This window comes from Callorhinus ursinus, unplaced genomic scaffold (genome assembly GCF_003265705.2).
Source record: "Callorhinus ursinus isolate GAN/ISIS: 27379988/994484 unplaced genomic scaffold, GSC_fseal_2.0 scaffold84, whole genome shotgun sequence".
In the NCBI taxonomy this organism is placed as follows: domain Eukaryota; kingdom Metazoa; phylum Chordata; class Mammalia; order Carnivora; family Otariidae; genus Callorhinus; species Callorhinus ursinus.
Genome location: NW_027397146.1, coordinates 652,742 through 667,333, shown reverse-complemented (window position 1 = coordinate 667,333; position 14,592 = coordinate 652,742). Strand labels below are relative to the sequence as shown.

General features: G+C 45.0%; 1 protein-coding gene across 4 annotated transcripts in view; it reads right to left on the bottom strand.

Moving 5' to 3' along the window:
• Positions 1-14,592, bottom strand: part of MTMR1 (myotubularin related protein 1) — a 65,184-nt gene that overhangs the window by 47,302 nt on the left and 3,290 nt on the right. For all 4 annotated transcript variants that reach the window (XM_073887875.1, XM_025862787.2, XM_073887876.1 and 1 more), the window contains exon 2: positions 8,675-8,780. The gene's annotated coding sequence lies outside the window, so the exon portion shown is untranslated. The remainder of the gene's footprint in view (positions 1-8,674; positions 8,781-14,592) is intronic.

Genomic DNA, 14,592 nt, shown 5'->3' with positions numbered 1-14,592 from the left:
TCTTAATTGTGGTGATTAAGAGGTGTGTACCTATCAAAATGTATCAAGTTGTATACTTTAAATATGTGAATTACACCTGGAGAAAGTTATACAAAATCAGGAAAATACATACCTATGTTATTAAACAATGCAAAATGGGGCACAGATGGCAATACAAACTCAAAATAGAAGGTCTCCCCTCTCCGAGCATGTTCATTCCCTAGTGAATGGTTCTATGTGTATAGTGTGAGTAGCAGAGAGGAAAACTGAATTTATTCTCAGACAAGCACCAAGATTTAAATTTGTATAAAAGTTTGCATTGGGGTTAAAACTCCCTTCCTCTGCTCTCAGGTTCCTTTCAAGACATCCTTTAGGGTGCTCCACACCAGAGAAGCAAGGGCTCCCGCTGACCATTTGTTCCTGGTAAGGGGGTCGGTGTGCTCTTCTTTGCCCCTCTGGGCACTCTGGGATCTGTGCGCCAGCACACCGGGAGGGCACGGCCTGGTCTCCCTGACCGGTGGCGAGTCGGCCTGCGTGAGCCCTGCCCCGAGTAAAGAGGCTGCAGGTGTCCACGGCTGCCTCTGGGCCCACCATGGCCTCACACCTAAGCCAGGCCCTCCAAGCCAGCTTTGATCAATTATCGTGGTCTAACTCTGTTTGGCTCCTGTCTTAATTCTTCCTAAGGTAATAGCTGACACCACTAAACCTCCAACAGTGTGGAAGGACTTCAGGAAGTTTTCAACCGCGGCCAGTGCCAGTGATACAAATACCAGCAAGCACATGTGTTGAAGGTGTTGTGCTAGATGCTTCACACGTGTCATCTCGGCCCTCCTGACCCTCCCAGCCACTGGGAAGGAGATACTGTTATCCCCCTGTGACAGATGAGGGAACCAAGGCAGCAGGAGGTGCAGTAACTCACCCAATGTCACATAGCCAGCAACAGCAGAGTGGGAATTCAAACCCAAGCTGGTTGGCTTTAGCACCCATGTTCTTACCCTCAGTATGTCACCCCTCCCCACCCCAAACCTTTGCCCCTTCTGAAGGAGGTTGACAAAGGCCCTCAAGGCTTAATGCCCAGAATGTCCTGCTCCGCCCTCCTCACTCCTCTCATCACATCTTGTTTACACATCTATTTCAAGCCTCACCACAGTCGAACTTGAACTATATGTTTTGGTGTCTCTTTCCCGTTAGGAATTCCGTGCAGCCCAGCCCCTTGCACATAACAGGTGCTCACATCACGACGGTGGACGTGGATGGGTGTTCAGCGGTCAGACTGTGTTCCTCCAGCATTGGTTTGCACTACCACACACATTCGTGTAGACTGGGAGTGTATGGTAAATGAGGACCGTGTGCATTTCATGCATAGGCTGCCCTATTTAATACATTAAACCTCTGCTGTAACACCCATTATGCAGATGAGGACATTGAAGCTCAAGAAGGTTAAATAACTTGTTGGGCAGCTCGTCAATTACAGGACTGGGACTCAAGGCAAAGTGCTCCGAATCCAAAGTTTATGTTCTTTTTGATAAGCCACATTAGACAATTTTAAGTCATATAAGTATCAGTGTTTTATAAGTGACCTGTTTAGAACTTACGCATCTAAGAGGCTTCTTTTCAAGAAAAGACTGTGATACTGAAGTAAAAACACCAATGTTTTCTATTTCAGGCGTGAAGCCTACAAATAAAGTAATTCTGCTGTAGCTATCAGAGCACTGCAAAATGAGTTAAAAAGAAGAGGTTTGTACCCTGCTCTGAAGAGCGAACTGTTGGCTCAGGAGATCATTCCTCTTGCTGTTGGTGTCTTAATAACCAGAATTCTACCCAGCTTGGTGGTCAATGGCTGGCCAGAGTCAGAGGCCGAGGGCAGGTGAAGACAAATCTTCACTAGTCATCAAAATATAACCCCAGTCTTTGGGAAACTAGCCACACCTGAATCTTGCCTGACCCCCTTTGTCAAACGTTAGCCTGCAACAGTCACTTTCCACTCTCTGAAGCCCTCCAGGAAAGGGGATGAAGGAGCTGTTCATGTTCAATTCCACCCTCGATGAAACAAGCTGGCCCCAACTGCCACTTAGGAAAGGGATATTTGTAACTCAACTAGTAAACTGAGATCTGATAACTGCTGATATCCTTTCACTAACTAAATTCTACCATCTTTACTAGCATAACTTTCTGTTTCATTTAAATAATACTTCTGATATATCATGAGTTTTAGATGTATTAATCAAGATTTATTTTACACGCAATATAGAATCATTCAGCAGTCTGTAAAAATCCTGACTTTTCAAAAATTAAATTTTAATTTTGGGATAATTGTAGATTCACATGCAGTTGTAAGAAATAATAGAGATTCCACGTATCACGTCATTCAGTCTCCCCAATGGCAGCATATTACAGAACTACAGAACAATGGCAGCACTGGGGAAACTGACACTCGTACAATCAAGATGCAGAACAATCTCATCACCAGGGGGACCCCGACTGTCACCCTCCTATAGCCACATCAGCTTCCCTCGCAGTCCCTCCCCTTCTTAGCCCCTGGCAACCAGTAATCTGTTCGTGACTGTAATTTTGTTATTTGAAGACTGTTACATAAATGGAATCATAAGGTATATGACGTTTGCTGAGTGGCGTTTTTGGCTCAGCGTTAATTCCCTTAAGACCCATCCCATTCTTTTCTCTGTCCCTTCTATTCTGCTATTGAACCCATTCATTGAGGGTTTTTTTTTTTTAATTTTGGTTACTATATTTTTCAGTTTTAAAATTTCCATTTGGTTCTTCTTTATCTGTTTCTTTGCTGAAACTTTCCTATTTCTTTTCTCTCACTTCCTCTGTTTTCATTGTTTCAAGCATATTTGTAATTGTTTATTGAAGCAACTTTATGATGGCTTCTTTAAAATCATTTTCACAGAACTCTAACATCTGTCATCTCAGTTCTGTCACCTATTGATTCTCTTTTTTCACACAGTTTGAGATCTTTCTGGTTCGTGGTATAACGAGTGATTTTCAATGGCAATCTGAACCTTCTGAGTACTAGTTATGAGAGTAGGGATCTTACTTAGACCTTCTGTTATAGCCGGCTTTCTCGGACACTACTGCAGCAGAAGTGGGGCTTCCACCTTGTTGCAATCAGGTAGGGGGAGAAGTCCAGGTTCCCCACTCGGCCTCCATGGACACCAAGGGAAGGGGGATTCCTGGTTATTGCTGGGTGGGGGCAACAAGTTCCAGCTCCCCACTAGGCTGCTACGGATATCTCCCTGGCTGGCAGTGGCACGGATACCTTGTTACTGCCCCCGACACGGCCTCCACTGACGCCACAGCGGAGGCACAGCCTCCTTACCAACGGGCGGCCATGAAAGTCTGAGTCTCCACTAGGCTTCTTCCGACACCATCACCACCGCAGGGGTTTGGTGTGCCTCATTAGATCCTGGCAAAGGAGGGGGGACATCTAGGCTCCCAACTTGGCCTTGCTGGCAGGGTGGGTGTGGGGCCACAACTTTTTCTGTGGTGTTTGGCTGGAGTACAGTGGGGAGTGCCTACAAGTTTTCGTTTTGCTAGGCTGTCCCTTTCCTGGTCCTTTGGCTTGAGAGAGGCTTTTATTGTCCATGCCTGTTGGCATTTCTGGGTTGCTGGCTTCTTCAGCAACAAGTCTAGGACATATGTGGCAGAAACAAAACCCAGGGACTCACCACCGTGTCATTCCTTGGGTCCTGAGATCCCTGACCAGTCTGCCTTCTACTTTTCAGGGCACGCTTATGTTTATTTTATAGCTGATGTCCAGGGTTTTGGGTTGTACTTAGCATGAAGAATAGGAAAATGTACATTGGCTCCATCTTTCCAGAAGCAGAAGCCGAAATCTTGACAATTTTTTTTTAAGTTTTTATATTTCAGTTAGTTAACATACAGTGTAATATTCATTTCAGGGGTAGAATGGAATGATTCATCACTTCTATACAATAGCCGGTGCCCATCACAAGTGCACTCCTTCATCGCCATCACCCATTTCACCCATCCCTGTGCCCACCTCCCTCAGCAACCCTCAGTGTGTTCTCTAGAGTGAAGAGTCTGTTTTATGGTTTGCCTCTCTTTTTCCCATGTTCATCTGTTTTCTTAAACTCCACATATGAGTGAAATCGCATGGTATGTCTTTCTTTGATTTATGAAATCTTGATATTTTTAAGAAATAATTTTTCCCAACAAGTAACCCTGGGAAATAGGATAGTGCTCTTCTAGTGCAGTGGTTACAAACAACTGGAGGCCTATTGCTCAAACAGGCAGTAGGAGGGTGTTTTTTAAATTGTTTTTAAGGGGACATGCTGCTCTCCATTGCCCCCTCTCATGTCTGCCTAGCTTGTAGACATTTGCATTTGCAAACTCTGATTTAATAAATAGATCATGAGGCCAAGTTATCAACAATGGATTATGGCCATGGATTCTGAAAGATCATGTTTGAGCTTCCTTTTTCATAGACTAGCACTCAATTTAAGAAACATTAACTAAAACCTAGCTCAAGCATAATGAAGCCTTTCCCATATATTGCATCTTACTTCCTGCCAAAGCCCTTCTGGAAATTTTTGTTTAGGATCCAGAATTTACTCACCATACTAAACTTGTTAAATGATTACACTTAGTAAAGGACCTCTCCATTTTCTCTTTTTTCTTTCGAATGTCTAAAGAAGAGATCTAGCTACTGTGCATACGTGGACAAGGGGAGGAGAAACAGAGGTGGTGATAGAGATGCTGATGTCACTTCCACTAACAACTCCTAAAAAGTCTTATTATATTTGTAACCGTATTACTTCATCTAATCTGTGGAACATTACATTCAGATCCTGTTCTTAAAATCTTTGATAAATTTGAGGGTGCCTGGGTGGCTCAGATGGTTAAGCGTCTGCCTTCGGCTCAGGTCATGATCCCAGGGTCCTGGGATCGAGTCCCGCATCGGGCTCCCTGCTCTTTGGGAGCCTGCTTCTCCCTCTGCCTCTCTCTCTCTCTCTCTCTCTCTCTCTCTCTCTCTCTGTCTCTCATGAATGGATAAATAAAATCTTTAAAAAAAATCTTTGATAAATTTGAGAGAGAGACTTTTACTCTTCGTTAGCCCAGTAAAAGTGAAAAGCAACTGAGTTGAGTTGGTAGTGCAGGGTGGGGAGGGGGTCAAACAAAACATTTTATTACATTTCTAGTAGTCTTAATGATCAGGCAAACCTTCAGGATGACTTGTTATTAAAGCATACATTTATTAATTTAGTTGATCCACAATTCAACATAACAGCTATTTACCTTTTCAGCTGGGACAATGTTCCCCAAATTTCTGTCATTTCACACACCATCTCTACAAGTTTGGTTTGCTCTCTCTATACCGCCTATACTAATATTAGTATTTATCATTATATTCACTTTCAATCAACTCCTTTTTCATACTTTGCCTAGCTCTATACTATAACATCCATTAAAACACAAGTTCAATGTGCTACTTTTTCTAACAGATATTTAAAATAATTATAACTGTGAACATACGTCCACAGACATACCATCTAAATTTATCTCATGTGATAAAAGTGATATTCTTACCATAGTTTGGGTTATCTGACCCTGAGCCTATTGTCAATTTATGATACGAATAAATAGTAAAACAACTGTTCTCAGAAACCTAACCTGAGTTGCTAATTATTCTGATTTGTAAGAATGTACCAGAAACATATGGTCCCATCACCAATTTCAAAAGCTATAAACCTAGGAAGCCTAGCGTTTCAGATTTTATTATACATAAGAAATACATGAGGCCCTTGGTTCCACACCTACAGAGATTCTGACTCACTGGCGGTGGGGAGGGGGAACCACTGAAGCTGCATTTTTGCAGACATCCTGGGGAGTGCTGAAGTGGGAAAACCCAAGCGCCACATTTTGAAAAACAGTGGACAGGGCAGGGGGACAAAATTTTAAATGCACTCTAGCTTTTCAGTGGGATAGCTGTCCTGCTGAAAAACCCCAAGTCTAACTATGTGATATTAAGCAAGTCATCTGACATCTCCGAGCCTTGGTTTTCTCATCTGTTAAATGATCATAATAAAAGCTACCTCCTTTGGTTGTTTTAAGGCTGAAATGGATTATATGTCAAAAAGTATTACAAAGCCAACAAAAAAAAAGTATTAGAAAACCATAGAGCCCTATACGTGCTCGAGGGTTGATGAGGAGGATGTAGCACCACCCTCAGCAGCCTACAAGGAAAAAAACAATCCGCATTTCAAATCAAGATGCAAGTGCTCGGCTCCATAAACACCTGCTCCCATTTAATTACTGACATCAAGCTTAACCTATAATAAATTAACCCCCATATTGTGTGTGGGTTTCAAATAAGATATCTGCACAGTAAATAATCTGAAATCTGAAATATTACTGACTGATGACTACAAATTAGATCCTCAAGGAATTGTGTGTCTGGACCTTCAGGAAAAACCGCATGCAATGGTTCCCGTGCCAGGGGTATTCCAGAGTCCCATCTTGGGGGGCTCAGATTTTAAGAACTACTTTATAAGCAGCATATAAAAAGTATCCTTGTGGTTTAGGAACATTTTACATTTTTATTATTTAAAAAACTCTCTTCTTAAAGAAAAAACTCCTGAATTATAAATTTAACTCTGACTACAGGGCAAATATAACAAAGACGATTAGAAAACATGTTCTCTTACAATCATTCATCAAAAGCTTTAGCTATGGTCTGATGTAGGCACCTAAAATTCAATTTACAAAATATAGAAAAGCCCTATTTTTTTTTTCAGAATGCCATCTGTTAAACCATTCCAGCATGAGCTAATTCTGCTGCACAGAATTTGTAAATAGACTAAAATCAAAAAAACGTAGTTGCTTCGTGTTAAAGCACAGATTCTGTCTGATCTATTAATGTAGAGGTTAGAAAGCTATGCACACAGTCAACATTCAGTCTTTTCTAGAACCCACACAACACTAACAAATATTCAAGCATAATGAAAACATTACAGTTAACTCCCAGTTGTCTGGAAAGAAAATCATTCCAAGGCCTGAGAGCTATTCTCTGCTAACATGGGTTCTTGAGCCTCTCTACTCAGTGGGGCAGTTTCTCAGCTAAGACGGGGCAACAGGGCTACTGGGACTGGTGGGGGTGGCTGCTGCTCAGCCACCAGCCACTCGGGCACCAGGGATGCAGCATATGCTCCTCCCACCTGCCAGGAACCCCAGCTGCTCCTACGTGGACAAACATGAAAACCAGACAGCAGGGAAACCTATTGAGAGTGACATACTGCCACTCTTCTGGCTGAGCAGATTATCCAATTTCTACTAATCCAAAGCCCTGCTTTCCTCTGGTAGGCCTAATCAACAGCATCGGATGGCTTGGATGAAGTACAGCATGATAGCCAAATTTCAATTATATGGCCTCTTGAGTCAGTTTCTGCACTTGGTGTGTTATGAGATAGAGAGGAGAGGAACGGAGGCCAGAGCCCTTAAGCAAGGAGCATGTATTAAAAATTAATTAGGATCTTTATTGTAGTTCTTGAACTGTTTGTAAGACTTGGTGCCTGGCAAGGACCATGATTTTGAGAGACTCTTGACTGAGGGTAGTCTGGGATACTAAATGTAGTTCGCCCATACTTGTGAAAATCAATTATCTTTTACAAGCAGGCACAGGTAACTATAAAAAACTGAAACCTCAATTCAAGCAAATGCCACTACTGCAATGTAAGCATGGTTTAATGGTTTGTTGACATTAAAACAAGGTTAGTCTTAGCCTTAACAAAGATGGAGCGCATAAGTTTGTGATTTTTTAACTGATTCAACAAGTATTTACTGAGCACCTGTAATATTCCAAAACTGTGCTGGGGAAGCAGTGGTGAGTAAAAGAGCCCCAGTCTCTGCTGACAAGGAGCTTATCAGTCTCAACTTTAGAATAAACAGAGGATACAAATTAAGGACCAAAAAATGAGGCTGCCCATACAATATTCTGGAGTTCTGCAACTTTTTGCATTGTAGTATCACATGTTAATGCTGAATACCCACAGGTAGTACCTAAGTACAGACACAAATTGTGAAGCTGGGAAATACTATCAGACATTTTCTGAAGTTCAGGATATGATCAAAGAAAATACAGGCATTTATTATAATAAAATGTAAAAATACAATATGTAATATAATAAAATAAATAATAAAATGGAACCGGATTTTTTTAAAAAAGGATCATAATCTAAAGACAGATTTTCCTCTCAATTACAAAACCATGAGTACATATACTAGATTCTGGTAAAAATTCTCCTCTAAAGTTCAGACCTAACAGAAAATCTTTCACCCTTGTTCCCAAGCAAATGTTTGTTGAGCATCAAGGGGCCAAAGTCTCACTCAAATTAAAAATGCAAAGCTTCTTGGGGCGCCTGGGTGGCTCAGTTGGTTAAGTGGCCGACTCTTGGTTTCTGCTCAGGTCTTGATCTTGGGGTCGTGGGATCGAACCCCACGTTGGACTCCATGCTCAGCACGGAGTCTGCTTCACATTCTTTCCCCTTCCTCTCCCTCTCCCTCTGCTCTTCCCTCCCCCTCTGCTCCTGCCCCCCACCCCCAGCCCACGCGCATATGTGTGCTCTCTCCCCTCTAAAATAACAAGCAAAATCTTTAAAGAAATGCAAAGCTTCTTGGTACATTAAAAATGAATTAAGGACTCAATGCTGCTTACCTTGTAGTCTCTGGATACATTTTCGGATGTCACTGAACCTGAAATCTGACTAGAAATTGTAGCAGCTATAAGCTGTTTACACCATTCAACATGTGATCCTGTAGGACTAAAAGAAATAGTGTGATTAAAATATTTTAAGACGTCAGCTCTCAGTGAAAAAAATGAGCACTGACTAGGGATATATGTACATTTCTTTTTTTTTTTTTTTTTTAAGAAAACAAACTTTTATTAGACTATTTGGTTACCTTTACATTTAATATAAGAACTGAAATACTGACTGACAACCAGGAAGTAAGATTAGGTTCCAGGCTGATTTTAAATGAATCAACCAATTTTTTTTTTAATGTTTAAGAGTCTAGACATTAGACAGTTACGCATGTTATTCTGTTTCATTTAATGGAATTTCACTATATTACAACTATATGGAGTGAATATTCTTAATGTAATATACATGGAATATTAATTCTAAAGTGAAATATTTATCTTATAGCATGTTTTTCAAATAGACTTTTAATGGAACAGCTCATTGTGTGAGTTTAAAAAGACCAGACTAGACAAATGACGTCCTGCATGTAGTAATAATGCTACCTTACATTTCTGTAAGTGCACTGACAACTTACAAAGGCTCTTCCGGTCTGTTATGATATCAGAGCTTCACAACCACAGTGTGATAAGAAGGCAGATCAGGGACTAGCCAACATGTTTCTGAGATGAGAAAACAGGCACCAGAGGTGACACGCCCAATCAGAATGTGGCGGGCCAGCCTCCAGCCCCACTGAGGCTGTCCTTCCAGGACACGACATAACCAATAGTGACCACCTCACGGAACCGGAAGGCAAAAACAGTCACGGAACTGCCTGAGACGAGAACACAGTCCTGCAAGGAAAATGGCATCTTCCACTTGCACGGTGCTCTCAAATGTCACCACATTTCCACACACAGCCTCACCCGAGCCTCACAGTGACCCATCTTACAGATGAGAAAAGTGAGGCTCCAGCATTTGACGAAGGTCACATGACTGGTAAGTGGTCAGGCTGTGCCCACCTGACCTAAAGGAAAAAGAAGCAGACTAGGCAGTGAGGGAATTCAGAGTTGCCCTCAAGGGGCCAGGCTCCTCACCAAAGTACTGAAGGAATCAGGCAAAGGGCAAAAGATGCTCATTAAAGTTTACCCTGCAGGTAGCTTTCACTGTAAAGAATGTTCCAGACCTATAAAAATCTCATCACTAATTAAATCCACACTCATACATTGGAAAGACTGAAAAAAGTGGAATCCCTAGGCAGTATGTAAAATAACCCAAACAGTAAAATGAAGATATTTGACGTTCTCTACTAGATGTGATCTAAATTTCTGCCTCTGATCAAGATAGCCCAGTGGTGAGCCACGGAGCTGAAAACATAAGTAAAAAACATGCCCTGAATGAGCAGAAGACGTTCCTATCATATGTCATATGGGCATTCCTATCATACGTCATTAAATCTATTTACTACAATTTCTAACTGAGAGGAAAAGAGGGAAAGGGGAGGGATTTTAGTTTCTTTTTTAAAAGCTAAGTCCCCTTTATTGCTGGCTATATCATACTTTTCTTGTCACACTGCCTTCTTCCCTGCCAGCACCCACTCCTGATTGCAAATCTAACAGCAGGAACCTGCCTGGTCACCCACTGTTGTTACCATCTGCCCAGCATCCCTTCCTCCTCCTTCTGATAAGGGCACTTCTCTGCTGGGGGGAACTGTCCTTCCCCACGTCACAGGATTCTGGGGGCGGGGAACAGAGTGGGACTGATACCTTGCTCCTCCTGAGCCCACTTGTAGGGAGGTGACCCGGACCAGGCCAGTCCCAGGCTTTCCTCTTGGATCCCAAGCTGCGTAGATCCACCCCCAGCACTGCTACAGGCCACTCCCCCCCCCACCCCCACCCCCTTGAGGAACCCACAGAAATAAAAAATGGGACAAGAAAAAACAAGAGATGAGGAGCCCCGACAATGCTGTGTGCGACTCTGGCTCCAATCGTGCCCGTGGCCATCCTTCCTCGTCTGCAGCAGTCACGTGCGCCAAGACATTTCCTTTTTGGCTTGAGCTAGAATGAGTTGTGTTTTTTGTCACTTGCACCCAGAAGTGTCCTGGCCAACACAGTCACAAACAGCATGGTATAGTGGGCTGGTAGATAGGAGGCTTGGATCCGAGTCTTGTTTCTGTCACCAGCTAGCTCTGTGACCTTGAGCAAGCCACATCCTCTTGCAGGACCGCAGCTTTGTCGTCATGAAGTACAGTATTCAGGAGAGAAGGGAGGGCTCCTCTGTCCGTGGGGCAAGGCTGAACCCCGCCTGTAGAGCCAGGTTCCACTCTAGGAGTCACTCTTCAAAGAAGAGTATGAATCAGAGCCTGTCACAATGACAGATCACAGAAGGCAGGCCAGGTTCCCCCTGTGCAATCTCCTGCCACCCTCCTCGTATTAAGAACCACCTGCAGCCTGGAGGAGGCCAGCTTTGTTTCTCCAACCTAGATTCTCCTGATCTGAATGCCCACGATCCAAGGAGACATCTGTACTAGTTGGTCCTGAGACCTTGCCAACTCGACCTGTCGAAACCGGCATCGGGGGCTCAGCCTGCAACCCACTCTCCCACCCCTGTGTTTCCTAGGTCAGGGAAGAGCACAGCCAGTTACCCAGGTACACCATGCCCGGAAGCTGGGGTCGACCTTGGAACCCGCCCGCCACTTCATTTCACTCTCACATCTGAATGTTCACCAGGCCACATCACTCTTACTGGCTAGTATCCTGAGAATGCACCTTGCTCAGTTCCTAATGCAACTCCCTTTTCCAGACACCCATCATTCTTCTGTGTTCTCCTGCCTCCTGAATTTAGGCCCCATCTCTAGGCCAATGACTCCCAAATTTAGGTCTCCAGCCCAGACAACACCCCTGAACTCCAGGCCCATATAAACCAACTGCCTCTTTGACCTCTGCTCTGGGATATACAACTAGCATCTCAGAACTGATATGCCTGAAGCTGAAAGCCTGCTAATTTCCTAACCATGTTCCATTCAGAGGCCTCTTCATCTCAGCAACACCATCTTCCCACAAGCCAAAAATCTTGGCATCTTGATTCTTCTCTCCTACCCAACAACCAATCGTCAGCAAAAAGTATTGGCTCTACCCTGCAGGTTTTCTTCAAATTATATCTACAATCTGACCACTTCTCCCTTCCTCTGCCCAACTGCTCTGTCTAGGCCACCCATCCTCTCTCATTTGGATGACTGCAATAGTTTCCTACCTGCTGGCCTCTCTGCTTCAACCCCTTCCACTTGCAGTCTGTTGTCCACAGAGCAGCTACAGGGAGCTTACTGAAATCTACACCAGGGTATGCCAGTGGTTCGCTCCAAAAGCCCCAATGGCTCCCCATAATTCTCCACCTTCTGCCCCTGTGACCTCTCTGACCTCAACCCTTACTCCTCTCTCCCTAGCTCCCTCTCCACTAAGTGCCACTGGTCTCCTTGCTGATCCTTGCACACTTTGCACACTCCCACCCGGGGTGCACAGGCCTCTGCCTGGAATGCTGTCGCCCTCAATGTCTGTATGACTGGATCCCTCCCTTCTTTCGGGGGAGTAGTCGAATGTCACCTTTCTCAGCCAGGCTATCCCTGACCATCCTATGTAAAATTCCAATTCACCCCCAAACTGCAGGCCCCCAACACCTCATATCCCCCTCCCAACTTACTTTTTCCCTGGCACCCGTCACCACCTAGCAGAGAATACAGTTTATTTGTTTTTTGTCTACCTCTGTCACCAAACATATTCTCCACCAGGGCAGTGATTTGTGTGTGTCCGTTCCCTGCCAAATCCTCCGGCCCCCCACAGTGCCTGACACAGAGCAGGCGCTCATATATAAATGAGCAAGTGATTAGCATTTCGATAACCTACTCAACAAGACTCCCCGCCTCCAGTCCATTCACCACACCAATGCAGAACAAACGTTCTCAAACATCAATCCCATCCTGTAGCTTACAAAAGGAAATCCTTTTGTGGTCCCTATAGCTAAGGGTGACCATATAATTTCCCATCCAAACCAAGACACTACTGTGAGTTGACCGAGGATGCACCGGGTCCACCAGTAAACCAGCACCATCCTGGGCAAAAGAGACCACCTGGCCCAACCTACTTGTAGCTACAGGTAGTTGTTAAAAGTGCAGAATTCCAGGCTCTACCCCAGAGGGGGACAGACTAGACTTAGGGTGGGACCCAAGAATCTGCACTTGGATTCAGCACTGGAGGTGACTCCAATGCAGGTTACAGAGAACCATGCCCCGAGAAGCATGGCACAGAAGATAAAGGCACAATTCCCTAGGAAGGCACCCAAGCCCCTTCAAGATCCGGCCCCTGCCTTCCACACATCTTCTGTCTTACCAGTTCCCCACGTCCAGCACTGCCTGCACGGCCTGCGCCACTGCACATTCCACTCCCGTGGCCAAAAAGTCCTCCCCACCCTGTCCCCTGGCTAACTTCTCATTCCTCCCCATTCAATTCAAATGTCAGCTTCCTCAGAAGGCCTCCTTCCCTTAACTGCCCGTAATCCCCACCCCCACCCCCCCACTAAAAACAAATCAAGCACCCCACCTCCATGTGCTCACAGCGCAGTGGATCACAACTGAGTCTGCAGAGGTTTCTTGAAAAATACTACCTCCTGGCCCTCGCCCGGAACTTCCTGAATCAGAAGCCTTAGGAGTGGGGCCTGGTCACCTGGAGTACTTAAAAAAGCTTCTCAGATGATGCCCATGCACGCCCCACCCACAGTACTTCTGTGTGTACCTCTACCCTAGCACTCAGCACATTCTATTTACATTGCTGGTTTGTTCGTATTCTTCACTAGATGGTAAGCCAGAGAGCAAAAGCCATCTTGTATTATTCTCTAACTCTCCAAGCCCTCGTACGTTGTAGAGTATCTGCAAATGAGTGGAATCCTGACCATTCCAAGTACTATCTTAGCTGTGATTAGTTCTTAGGGAAGCTGACCACTTGAGTGATTAAGTTGCAAAAATACACTGTAATTACACTAGGGTAGAAACAAAAGGAGTGTTTCTTGTTATTCCTATGCTTCGGGAAACTCCCAAAAGTTCAGCTCTCTGTTATGACTAACACGGGCAAGAACGAGCATCTGAAACTGACCAAACTGCCTTACCACACTCTCTTGCCTAACTGCACTCTCGTGTCAGCGAAATGGCCAAGATGTGGGAAAACTGGATATTCCGGGCTACGGGATAACCAACCCATCGCTTGTCCTCGGAGCCTTAGGGTGGCCCTTCCAGTTGGACATGGTCGGTTTCTACTTTTCTGATTTATACTGGCTCTGCAACTGCCTAAGAAGCAGTAGTAGGCTTACGTGTTCACGAAAACAATGAACCGGGTTCCTTCAAAAGTGTGAAAGACTGAAATAAACGATTGTGTGTTCTTGCATCAGGAGCAGTTTGGAAGTTTTCCATCCCAGCTTTCCAAATCAGGGTAACTTTGCCTCCACCTGCACCGGCTCCAACACCCACGGGGTTGCGTCCTCCAGTCCCCACTTCCAACCCCAACATCAAAGACCCCCAAGCAGCAGCGGCGGCGGGATTTTGGTCTTCCAACCCCGGGAGGGAAGGCCACGGTAAAAGAGGGCAGCCCGAGTGAAATTTCCTCCCAAAGGCTCCGTGGCCGCGGCAAGGCCAGCGAGGCGCCTGCCAAGGCGCGGCGGGAAGACGCATTGATAAGATTTGACAGCTGCGAAGCCCCTCAGGGGCGCAAGGAGCCCCAGCCCGCGAGGCGGAAGTGAGCCAGGTGCGCGGCCCCGGGAGGTGGGGGCAGGGTCCGGGGTCTCGGGGAGCGCGCGCGGGGAGGGGAGGGGGGGGTCCCCGGCGGGGCACGGAGGGGGGCACGCCCGGCCTTGG